Source organism: Seriola lalandi, unplaced genomic scaffold (assembly GCF_002814215.2).
Source record: "Seriola lalandi dorsalis isolate HSWRI2012SDOR001 ecotype SW California unplaced genomic scaffold, Sedor1 jcf7180002054182, whole genome shotgun sequence".
NCBI lineage: Eukaryota > Metazoa > Chordata > Actinopteri > Carangiformes > Carangidae > Seriola > Seriola lalandi.
This window is the reverse complement of record NW_019524735.1, coordinates 537,735-548,981: the sequence shown is the minus strand read 5'-3', so window position 1 is coordinate 548,981 and position 11,247 is coordinate 537,735. Positions and strand designations below refer to the sequence as shown.

The 11,247-nt window shown below is 39.4% G+C and overlaps 1 protein-coding gene across 2 annotated transcripts in view; it reads left to right on the top strand.

Moving 5' to 3' along the window:
• Positions 1–2,157: 2,157 nt before the first annotated feature.
• Positions 2,158–11,247, top strand: part of st18 (ST18 C2H2C-type zinc finger transcription factor) — a 33,525-nt gene continuing 24,435 nt past the window's right edge. For both annotated transcript variants that reach the window (XM_023403816.1, XM_023403813.1), the window contains exon 1: positions 2,158–2,346. The gene's annotated coding sequence lies outside the window, so the exon portion shown is untranslated. The remainder of the gene's footprint in view (positions 2,347–11,247) is intronic.

The window sequence follows — 11,247 nt, the reverse complement described above, 5'->3', positions numbered from 1 at the left end:
TGTTGAAATCATGGGGCGGGGTGTAGAGTGAGGGGGTTTGTTGAAGTTATACTGCTGACATTTTGATCCTGCAGTGCATTAGAAGAATTCAGTTAAACATATTTGTGTAGGTTTCACGGGAGGAAGGTATAGTGCTCAAAACAACAGGGTGCTGTGACACTTCACTTTGCTTACATAATTTGCAGCAGAATGCAAAAAGCTTTTAGACACAGATGTGACCCATTGTAATACCTTTCTAAATGCAATCAAACACTTTCTACAAATATGAGCAGGACTTTTTAAATGTGAACCCTTGTTTGACATGTAATTTTGTCCAACCCACTCCTCTTTCATTTCTCCATCAGCTCTCTCCAGTTATGCCCACATTTTCAGTTGATGAAATAGCTTGACAAAACACTAGTTTATGTTCTATGCCGACTCTGAATGAGGTCTCTCTTTTTTTTTTTTGGAGATTTGAACAGATGTTAGAGCTAAAAAAATTTTTTACATTTTGTAACGTTGGCGTAGTGTTGTCTTCAATATGATGCTTTCTCACAATTTGTCGAGATTTCGTTACATGAGTCCATTTGTTTTTTTCCCTCAGCAATACTGATGTCTAGTTAAGGACATGAAATAATCATCCCTAGAACAAGCTTGTAGTGTCCTCACAGCGAGATTGTCTGCATCAGAAAAAACAAAGAACATGTTACTTGATAAGATGCTTAGACAGATGATTCTTTACTTGCATGTGTTTGTATCATTATATTTATATTATTATCAGGCAGAAATACTGAAAAGAGGGGGAAACGTAGCAGGTCTGCTCTCTTTGTATGTCTCTTTCACTGTGTACCATGAATTGGCTCTTGAAGACAGTTGAAATTAGACTTTCAAATGAGGCATTAAACAAGGTGATGGTCAACTGCCAAACCTTAAGTAATGATATTCTCCATCCTCAAGTCCCCAGCCTTGCATAACCAGATGCACAAATCACAGAAAAAAGAACTGAAAATACATTATTATTACATATTGTGTTCACACGTCAGTCTCCAGGGACCTGGGGGGACATCACCGAGAGATAAGCGTGTTTGGGTGGCCCCTACCATCAGCTGGGGAAGGGCTGCGCTTGGATCTTGAGGGGGGGCCCCTCATGGGTATCACTTATTTTAAATCCTGAGCCACACCATCCCACCCCCCTCTTTTGCCCCCCTCGCCCCAGGCTCCACCCAGAAGTGTGGTTGCCTTTGTCATTGTAATCTGGCCCTGTTTGCTAAACGCTTCCACTGTTTACTCTCTGCTATGGGGGCTTGTATGAACAGGAGTCAGCAGGACGCAGGGTGACATCACTTTGGCTGGGGGGGTGTTTGAAAAGCTGCATTTGTGATTTCTCGGGGCCCCTTGCTTCTTTTATTCTTCCTTGTCTCTATCCAGGCCTGTCGAACGCATGAGCTAACCCAGGAGGCTAACATGGCCTACAGGGAGGAATTACACCTAATTACTTGAATAACTGCTAGGCAGCAGCCTTCCGTAGTCACCAAAAATCATTTCCAGGTCTCTGCCTTTTACTGATAGCCAGACTTCTTGTGACAGAAAACCCTGGACAAAGCGTTTACAATCAAATGGTCCAGGAGAAATGAAACAGACTGACAGGTACAAACATTAAAAAGGGGGGAAATCAAATTAACAGACAAGGATTTCATATCGTTTATTTTTGTTGTTGCCGTAGCGATAAAGTCGCAGACATTGAAACTGGTCTGTTGAGCCATTGTTATCATCCCTGGCCATCTGCTGCTGAGGAGTGACATTCCCTCTCATTTGCATGATGAGTGATGTATGAGGAGCTTGGGAGGGCATATGCCCTGGTCTTGTGACAAAGCAAGTGAAAGTTTTTTTTTTAAACACACGGAATAAGGATCGATACATGAATAAGGCTGGATGAAGGAGTTAAAAAAAGGACTAAATCACCTGTGAGTGTATATGTGTGTACATGTGCGTGTTTGCCTGCGTGTATGTTGCATCTTCACTGAGCGCACACAAATCTGTGGTGCATGTGTCTGTGCGAGTATACACGCGCGCATGAGTAGAGGCTAGTGCGCATCTGCCTTCTTGTGTGCCTGTTTGTGTGTTTTGCGGATGTGGGAGTAGAGCGAGGAGGGGGGTTGGTGGCTGTTGATGTGCAAATGTGCATCATGTTGAAGGGCTGTGAATGGGGAGGTGTGACGTAAAAAGGGACCCGAACGCAGGTGCTTATCTCGAGGCTGTCAAAGGCACAGTATGTCATATTCCTGGGGACTACCTTTCAAAGCCACAGCACCAGCTCAGCTATCAAGAAACTGGGAGAAAATCAAACTTTTTGGATCACAGCACTAGGTTGGTGTCAAAGTTCTTTTTATTTAATATACTGTCGGTTTGGTCAGCATTTATCATCACTGATACTCTGTATCGCATATGTGAACGACAAGCCTTTTAGCTCATGCTGTTAGATGCTGTCATATGGAATTCAAAACAGAAGCTGATATGTGCAAGTGTTAGAAACTTACTTAGATTTACACTTAGATTCTACTCAGCTGCTAAACTTGTGTTCTGTGGATTTTACATGATGAAATATGGGAAATAGATCTTTGCTGGCATTTGTTTTGAACCGTGTCAGGGGGTATTTAGAAAATTCTTCTCTTGTGATCAACGTTGTTTGCCTGACACAAATCAGTGTTCTTAAAATCTTTGCTGGAAAGTGAGCGTAGCTTCTGTCCAGGTTTCAGACAGACAGTTTGAGAGGAGATTAAATGGCTCAAACTGTTTTTTGAGATGCATGACCTATTTTTGATCATCCAGATAACATGAGATACTGTCTACCTAGATTAAATTCACAGCATTTGTGTGGAGTATAAGCTTGTCTTAGAAGAACACATGTTTGTATTGTGTGCAGAGACAAAGCATCGTCAGGTTGCCTGTGGCTTTGACAGTGACAGCTGTACATACAAGACCACTGAGCCTAATGCACTTAAACATTGACTCTGTGTTCCAGTAACATATTTGAACAGTCAGTGAAGTATTTTATTGCATCCTGTTTTGGCTTTCCGTAATTTCCATTGTAACTCCAGTAAAGTTCGAAAACTGCATGCTAATGTTGAACGTAGTGTGACACAAAAATAATTTACAAATCAGTTTATGTGTTATATTCAATGGTCAAGCCTTAGATTTGAACAAATTTAGTAGGGCCAAATCATCAAATTGTCTTATGAATTTCTGTAATTATTCGCACTGTAACTGTGGTAAAGTTGGAAGCTAGTTCAGCTAATGCTGAATGTGGTGTGACAGTAATACAGTCGACCATGAACTTTTGTGTTATATGGGGGTAAGTTTCAGCTTTGAACAAATGCTCCGGGACCAAAGCACTCGACAGTTTCCAGAGCAACTATTGATTTAGGAGGACGGATCCTGGTTAGAAAAGTTCATCATTTACTAGTAACTTGCGGCACACTAATGCCTTGAATCTGATCGTATGACCAAACTTTAAGTTGATCTATGTTAAACAAAAGTAGGATTTTTTTAAACAAGAGTTTAGGCCCAGGTTAGAGGATGAACCTATAGATATTATCACAACTTTAATATCATTTTAGATTTTGTTCTTTATTGCTTTGAACCACAGAAAATAACAATATAGCCAGGAGTCAAAAATATTTATGTAAACTAACAACATCTCTTGTATCTGCCTGTCATATCTATTCACATGCCTTTCAGAGACGTTACACTCTGTGATTGAGGTGTTAAATCATTTTTATGTTTGGAGAATTTCTGTGGAAAATGTGTACATTTTCAGGGGTAAAATAAATTGAAATGCCAGTTGTCATTCTGTCTGTTAGCCTCCATTTAATCATAACTCCATCAGCTTATTTCAGGCAGCTCGCCTCTCTTAATAAACATGAAAAGAGCAGCGAAAGACATTAGATAACACAGCATTGTGTAACTGTGTCACATGATGATAATCCTTTGAAAAGTTTGGAAGTCATTTAGAGATGGTAACTCATGTAGGCAGGAGACATTAGCGAGGTCACAAAGTTACTCTTCTCCGCTTTGTTTTAATTACAATAGCAGTGCAGGCTATGGCAGGGATGTGTGGTAAAGCAGTGATAAGTAAGAGGCATTATTCCTCTCTGCTCCACACCCTCCTCTTCAAAGGACAGGGATGTTAGTTGCTACACAACACATTAATGTTAACTTCTGATCGCCTCCAGGAACTGTCCATGGTACCTGCTGCCCAACAAAGCTGGATTCACAAACTTATTCACATAGTTGCAATACACACTCAACGTCTGTGATGGAAAATTTGATTTTCTATTTCCAGTTATTTAGCAAAGAAGTTAAAATAAAGTTATTCAAGCTCTGAAATATTAAAAAAAAAAAATTGCAATAGCTTGTTTAAATTTTAAGTCAATTGCCGTCGGGTACACACAATGTAAACAACAAAATTGCATGAAAAAGCTCAGCATACATGTCAGTCTAAAAAAACACACACACATTGTGTTACCTGTTTTTGCCCTACTCAAACTTCAGTTAGTTAATCCAGGAAAATGAATTATGTGGATTTAATTCAACAAGGTCTCAGAAATGATCCATCTGCTGTTGAGCAGCTGGTGAAAGGATAAATGTAATTAATTACTTAACTTTTGAACAGTATTCCAGAAAAAAATGTTTATGTGTCCTACTGGAAAAAATGTAAAGCAACAGTGTAAACAATACAAATTCAAATTTATTCATTTTTTTTTCTCTTAGCAACATAGCTTTTGTAATTTAAATAGTATTTCAATGTAGCCTGTAGTATTGTTTAAAATTGGTCTTGTGTAGATGTATAATCTATATAATGTCAGGAGTTTGTTACCATGGAAATACATCACTTTAAAATAATGTTCGTAATAAACTATACATTTTTATTTATCCTATTATAAATTAAATATTATAATATATGATTAAGTGTATAGAATTCCAGATAACAGTAATCCTCGTTGTAACAATGATATAGGCTTACACTTAAATCTTGATTATTTTTTCTGGTCCTTTCTTTATTAGTGGACTGATTCTAAAACCAGCCATTAAATGATGATTATAAAATTTTTAAAATCTTAATAAAATGCTAGGATTGTGTATAATGTCAGTCATATTTTCTATCTCGGTGCTACTTTAAAGAAAAATGATGTGAAATGTTAACAAGGTTAAATCAGGGGGGATTTTCAACAACAGAAAAACCCTTTTAGTGAATACTTATATTTGTTTGACAGGGCAAGACTATGAAATGTTCCCAATTAATATTACATGGGATTTTTTTCTGCCTTTCTTTTTTCTAAATATATTTCAGAATTTACCTTGATTGTAATGTACCTCATTGGCTGTGGTTTTGTTTGTTGGCCTAACTATAAAGGATCTGCTTATACCCTTGTGGGTTGGGAAGAATTAGGATTTATGAATTTATTTCCTCTGTTGTATTGTTTAAACAGCTTTGGTTTAGTTTTGATCCCTTCCTCTTGCCTTTGAGGCTGTTCCACGGTGTCAGCTGTTGACTGATAGTAAGAGAACTGCCTCACAGTGTGAATGAAAGAAAACTAGCGGTTGGTAAACACTGATAAGGGATAAATAGAAAGCGGTCAGGCAGAGATAGTTCTGTGGGAGCCCAGATTGTGTGCGGTCTGTTAAAATGAGATTCTGAGCCTGTCCTTTTTATTCTTCCTCCCCTCCCCTCCCCTCCCCTCCCCTGTGCGGCGTTTGTCTGGAAAATCTCCAGTGACCCGGCTCGGCAGTCCCAGGCTGCAGTATTCTCTTTTTGTATTTGTTTTGTTTTCTAACAAGGGTCAAGTTGGCCAATAGACATGTCCCTGATGCTTATAGACAGCTGTCATGACTTCAAGTACTTACAATAGTTACATTTTACATGGATTCATGGTTCTGCACCAACAAGCGCAGCAGCAAGAGATTTGTAAAAAAAAAATGAAAAAAAAAATGAACTAAATTTCTACACAATTTTGAAACATTGAGTTTTTATATATGCGGTGATTAGTTGTCGTCACAAAATTTACCTTTAAATTTTTTAAGAAGCTGAGTAGGAGTACCTCTGAACATCCATCCATCCTTTCTTATATTACCCACTACATATGTACTCAACACATACAGTGTCAGGCCTGCATATATAAATATATATATATCACCATGCTATATTAATTACAGTCACATAATTACACATTTACACTCTCATCATGACAGACCCTGAGGAATATAAATCTCATTTCTCAATTAAAATCACTCTAAATGACTGTTTTATTCAATTCTTTTTAGGAGCAGTCTGTTCTTTGCAGTAGTCGTTGATTTTTTTTTTTTCTGGGTGAATCTATCTTTTGTGTGATTAAAAAGACCTTCAGAGGTCTTACCTTGAGGATCACCATGTGGTGTATTTACACAGAAAATAATTCAGCCCATTGTAGCCCAGCAGCTAATGAGATTGGTTGTTAAGTGAATGACACAAAGGCTACAAAAAAAGAGAAAAAAAAAAAAGCTTAGCGTTTCGGGTGAATATCACAGTGTCCCTGCACACACACACCAACCAAAGACACTCTCTCAGCAGCGAGACTCTGGACTACCCTGTACCCCACCTCGATATCCTTCTGCTCCGTCTCCTCCCCGATGACACTATGAGATGCACAACAAAGGCTAAAAGGGGCATGGTAAGTCGAGCTTGCGAATCTGCCCTGTCGGACATGTTATCATGAGTACATTTAGATGTAGGAGACAAGTGATTCTGTTTGTCTGTGTAAGGATGTGCTGTGCTGTGAAAGCCTCAGGCTCAGATAAGTAGATTCATAGAAGGGTCAATAACATTGATGCTGTTTTGTGTGGCTCAGAAGAAAATCACCACACTTGACCATTCTTAACTTTGGCAGTGCTGCTAAAACTTTTTCTCTCCATTTCTTTCTCTGAGCCACGTTTCTTGCCTTATACTTGAATTTTGTGTCAAGTTTGTATCGGAGGTATGATTCGGTTTTTATTCACAAGCATATAAAGGTTTATTTTTTTGTGTCTGTGCCTGTGTCTGTCAATGTGGTTACTCAAAGGTCCTTGAGTAAAGCTTGACTCGCTGTTGTATGTATACTCACTGAAATGTATAGCAGAGCAAAGCATGACAGCACAAGGGTCTTGTTAAGCACCTAGACTCAGTTTGTATCGATTGCTTGACTGTTTAGATACTCACTTAAAAGTGAATAGATGATGTTTCAACATAATCGTGCACATTTTGAACACTGTGCAGATATCTTGTATCTTTGATCTCTGGATAGTGGCACTGGAGCATCAGTAGTGACTGCTGTAATACAAAAATTTAAGTGCATTAGCTTATCATGCTCTACTGTCAGGCTGGAAAGTGGGTTAAAGTCCATTGCGTATATTAAACCCTGGACTTAAGTCAAATTTACATTTTGCTAAAGATTACTCCTTTTATTGATGCATATAATCATATTCATGGACCATCTGCTGATTTGGCAAGCATGGATCAAACTCACAAAACAGCCCTGCTAACCTTTTAAGTACAAAATAGTCTGGCTTAACTCTGCTAGCCCAGACGTGTGTGCGTATGCATGTGTGTGTGTGAGTGTGAGAGATTGTATGGATATTGGATAATACTTAATTTAGATCCTCCAGGCTGCTCATGCCATATTTTATTTTATCATGATCGCTTTGGTATCAGAGCACGGCTTGTGTTTGAACAACTGAGCAAATAATGTTTGTCTGACAATAATCAAAGCAAAATCTCGGTATAAGGAATCTGATTAAACTCTTGACCACAGTGTACAGCTCTGAGTTTATATCTGTCACCATGGTTACGTGGATTTCACAGTGCAGCATTGCACACTTCCACCTGGTTGTGAACGGCTGTGCGGGCCTCACCTCTTGAGTGTACTAAAACACTGCTTAAGGTTCTTCTAGTTATTCTAATAACTGATTTAGTCCTGGAGTATCTCCCACTGTGTGTTTCACAGAAATAGGAATTCACCATTGGGCATCCTTACTGCATGAAATACTTATGTTCAGCTCATTCCAAACAAAGCTTACGCAGATTGAGAATTCATATGCCAGAGGTAAATCCGAGTTAACACGGATTTATACTGGCATGAGTTAAAGGACTAGAGTTTGTAATCCAGGTGGCCAAGGGATTTTACCATACAGTGGCAAAAATCACTTAAAACTCCCCCAACATCCTGAGCCACTGAGCTCAGTAAGCAGACAGATTGTTCAGAATTGATGACAGCACAACTATATCGGAGCTGGACTCTGTGTTTGTGTGTGTGCATATATGTGTACCCGCGTGTTTGTGCGTATGTACGTATGCTTGTGTTTGTGTGTGCGCATATGTGAACATGTTTGCTTCCTATATATACTCAATTAGTACTAAAGGGGCTGTTTAGAATAAGACCTTGACAGATTGGTATTATTTTCCTTTAATAGGGTAGGGGAGGTGTATGGGGAATACTGCCTTCTATCTGCATAAACATCAGTAGCATAAATAAAAAGACAGCAACATCAATTTCAGTAGCCACTGACTCATAAGTAAATTGATCAAAGTTTCCATAATATCCAAATAATTGATGTTTTAATAGACTTTAGCTTGATCACCGTACACAACAATACTGGGTGAAAAACAAAGGTGCGTGTGTATGTTTGTAAGGGTTAGTGTGTGTGTGTGTGTGTGTGCTTGTGTGTGTGTGCGTGTTTGTGTGTGTTGTGTGTGTGTGTGTGCGTGTGTTTGTGTGTGTGTGCGTGTGTGCGCGTGCGCGCACATGTGCACATGTGTGTGGAGGACAGAGGAGCAGAGATAGAGTGGAGTTGTTTAATGACAGGAACAGCTGACTCATTTAGAGAGAGCAGTGAAAGGTAATTAACCCTGGGAAAACTACAGCTGCCATGCGAGCTGTTCACTTCAGCGCAATCTGATTAGGAATCACTGCTCGAGTCCCTGACTCCTTTCAGACACTGTGTGTTGGAGGTAAACTTTTCCCTTTGCCCCGGAGAGCCCCAGAGCACTGGAGACCTGCCTTTTGTGACGGGGGATTAGCTGGAACGGTTACTACGTTTCTCCAAATTGCAGACCACCTGGTAGCATTCATGCAACCTCCTCCATGAAAGGGCCTCCTTGGGCAGGAACAATGAGCAGGATTACTCTGCTCATTGTTACACCAGGGCTGGAACTTCTTTTTCCCCAAACACCTGTCCCCAAATTAGACAGGTTTGAAAAACCATGTTCATGACAGAATTCAAAGATTCAAACTAACATGAGAGTGGTTTGGCAGGCTGGAGACTTGCCAATGGATGAATTGTCTGCTGCTACATTTATTATGCTATTGATGCATAGTGCAGTGCAAGAAGATACTAATTTTATTTGTCTCAATATTTTGGTGTGCTTAATTGGATTGAAATTCACAAATAAAATAGCATATCATCTAGGCCCCTTTCATACGATAAGAGAACTAAAAGCACCAGAAATTTGGTCAAAAACAGAAATTGGCTCTTTGATGTCAGAAGAAACAATCTGGACTTGGTGCCTCTGTGTGGTCCGGCTCCAGATGAACTCAATTTAGAGGGAAGGCTTTGGGATGACTTTGGAAAGCGATTACAAGATTCATAAATCACCTCGGCAAAGGTGTCACCATCTGACTCTTTTATGGGACTCTTGCGAACTCCGTCCAATAACAAGTTTCCCCTGTAGTTATGCCATCATAACAAATCATTGAAGCGATAGTAGCTAGCCAGGCTCCTAATTGTCTGTTAAGAATTCTGTGAGCTGTGTTCTTTTATTGAAGCATCTCTGTCTTGGAGAAGTGATAAGATGCCAATACGCTCCTCTATAAAAGTACTCTTTGGCAAAAGGCACAAACACTTTGCTTGGCCGTCAGGGTAGCTGTGAGGCTGTTATATCTGAAATCGCAGTTGACTTCAAGATTTTTGACTGTGTCTGCGTGAATCCAGAAACCTCCATCAGACGAAGGAATGCTCATAATTTGCCGGCAGAATAATTTTCTTCCAGATACAGTATATTTGTTTCTTTAATTTGAAAAAGCATTTACATACGGAGCACATATATAAGCCCAACATTTTCATCTTAATAAATATAATGCATTCCGGGGAGTTACAAAAGATTGTTCAGTATTTTATGTCCCTTGATTCAATTGAAAAAAAATGCAATTTTCTTATATATAACACAGCAAATTATCCAGTGCTGTTAAATTTTAATTAACTTTCAAATTTACTTTATAGGTAACCAATAAGGAAACATCTTGAAATAGAAAAAAAGGGGAAAAAAAGAAAAGATTTTGGTCCAAGTTTTAGCCATAGATTTGACATCTTAGACCTCTTGTGTTCCCTCCCCCCTCCTTTAATATACCCCAGCCATTATTCTGATGTCCAGCTGGTATTTAGGGACAGGGCGTCTGATGGCTCCCTCGCCACCTCACAAAAAAAAGGCAAGAAAGAAAAGTTGTTTATCTAAACACTCTCTGAACAGAAGCTGATTTTAATCTCTGAGCAGAGCTTAATTTACTCACCAAGGAGACATTTGCATCTCAATGAAAAATGGTAAAAGCACTCACCTGCTTTCTGTACACAGTTTTACCTGCTGTCCTCAGAATAGGTGTGAACACTTTTCAAGCAGGTATATTACTGCTAGCTCACCTTTTCCTTTCAGCTAGTCAGGCTGTGAGGGTGGCTGATTCTCTGCACACCTCAAACCTCCTATGGGGTAAATATAAATTGTGATCAGTTTGCTGTATCCTCAGACATTCATTACAAGGAAATATGAAAGTAAAAGGTGCTATCTCCTGCCTTTGCTCTTTATTGTACATAAACAGAATACACTTAGCATGTAAAATTAATGTGAAAATTATTCCCGGGGTAAACTATAAACACAGAAGTTACCCCGCACATTTACCCTTTTTTTCTCCTTCCCCTAGATCAGAGTGTAATTGCCAGTAATCAGGTCTGTTTGCTGCTGATAAAACCACTCTGAATGCGAGGAACCCTCTTTGTGTGATGACTCAATTATGCCAGAAGTGGCTCATCAAACCTGGCCCATCAGCTGCTTTAATAAATAAGGAGGAAAACTTGCTGCAGGCGCATTATAATTCCATTCATTCCATAATTAAATCCATTCCAGTTTTAACCCTTCACTCAGTGTGCTTCTGGAAGAGGAAACAAAAACAAGGAGAGAGGGGGGGGGGGGGGGGGGGGGGGAAAACAATG